This window comes from Octopus bimaculoides, chromosome 13 (assembly GCF_001194135.2).
Source record: "Octopus bimaculoides isolate UCB-OBI-ISO-001 chromosome 13, ASM119413v2, whole genome shotgun sequence".
In the NCBI taxonomy this organism is placed as follows: domain Eukaryota; kingdom Metazoa; phylum Mollusca; class Cephalopoda; order Octopoda; family Octopodidae; genus Octopus; species Octopus bimaculoides.
The window spans coordinates 59,425,575-59,427,305 of record NC_068993.1 but is presented as its reverse complement, the minus strand read 5'-3'; positions in this window follow the sequence as shown (position 1 = coordinate 59,427,305).

The following is a 1,731-nucleotide window of genomic DNA, read 5'->3' as shown; positions in this document are numbered from 1 at the left end:
TATATATATATATATATATATATATATATATATATATATATATATATTATCATCATTTAATGTCCGTTGTTCATACTGGACAGAGTAACCAGGGCTGATAAGCTTGTGGTGGCTACACCAGACTCCAATCTGATTTGGCATGGTTTCTATGGCTGGGTACCCTTCCTAATGCCACCCACTTTACAGAGTGTGCTGGGTGCTTTAATGAGGTACCGCATGGGAGCTTTTATGTGGCACCGTATGGGCACTTTTACATGGTACTGCATGGGTGCTTTGATGTCACCTGGGCACTTTTATGTGGCGCCACACAGGCACTTTCATATTACACCATATAGCCACTGTTATGTGGCACTGCTTGGACATTTTTACATGGCATCGCCACGAGTTCTTTGCACCACCAGAATGATGGGTCTAAACACTTCTGTGGGGTATGGGTCTTCTTGAGTACCGCCAGGCACCAGGTATCTCGGTCCTTTGTCTTCTTGCCTGAAAGGTTCAGCTTCCTGAGGTTGTTCTTTAGTACATTCCATGTCTGCCTGGATCTCCCAATTCCATGTATTCCATCCACGTTGAAAGATCAGCACTTCTTTATGGAGCTGTCAGCATCCATCCACATCACATGACCAAACCAGTGCAGTCTTCTCTCCTGCGCACAGCAACCAATTCCTCTTATGCCTAATTTCTCTCTCAGAACATTGGCACTATGTTGAACATGTAAATTTACTTAACAGATCCAGCAGAGTAAACTATCCTTATTCTTTCCTTACCTTTGCATGACCTCTGTATTCAGGGCCCATGTCTCACTATTATGTAGAAGCACTGTCTGTGTGCATACATCATATAATCTTCCTCTCACTCGGACAGAGAGACCTTTCATGGCCAATAAAGGTAACAGCTCTCTAAATATGTTAATTCCAATCATTCATTTTATCAGTTTCTTAAACCTTGATGAGTCCATCATTAGAAACCAATTATAAACCATTATTGACCATGTAAATCCTGTGCATCAATTCTTTACAGTAGTTATAAAATAAATTTTATCTCTTATGTGTCCTTCAAATAATATTAGATATATAAATTTTATTTTAAAATAATTTTTAGTCCAATAAATATTAAAAAAATTTAATTTCACATCTTATCTATAGATCACTATATTGGTGTAAATACGTCTAAATGTACTTTACCAGAGCATTTTAAATTAATACTACTTCATGGTTTCTGCATAATGAATGTATTGATTAGTTACATTACTATACACTATTTCTTTTTATTTTCTTATTTCGCCAGTGCCCCTGGACTGGCTTGTGCGGGTGGCACATAAAAGACACCATTTCGAGCGTGGCCATTTTCGTGCGGGTGACACGTAAAAGCACCCATTACACTCTCTGAGTGGTTGGCGTTAGGAAGGGCATCCAGCTGTAGAAACTCTGTCAAATTAGACTGGAGCCTGGTGTTGCCATCCGGTTTCACCAGTCCTCAGTCAAATCGTCCAACCCATGCTAGCATGGAAAGCGGACGTTAAACGATGATGATGATGATGATGATGATGATTATTAATTTATTAATTCATAATTAGCTTTTTATTTATTCACATATTAATTAGGCAAACATTGGTATCTCAAATATTCCAAACTTAGCATATGTAAAACAATACCGATACATTATTTTGATTAATGAAAACTATGAATATATATATATATATATATATATATATATATATATATATATATA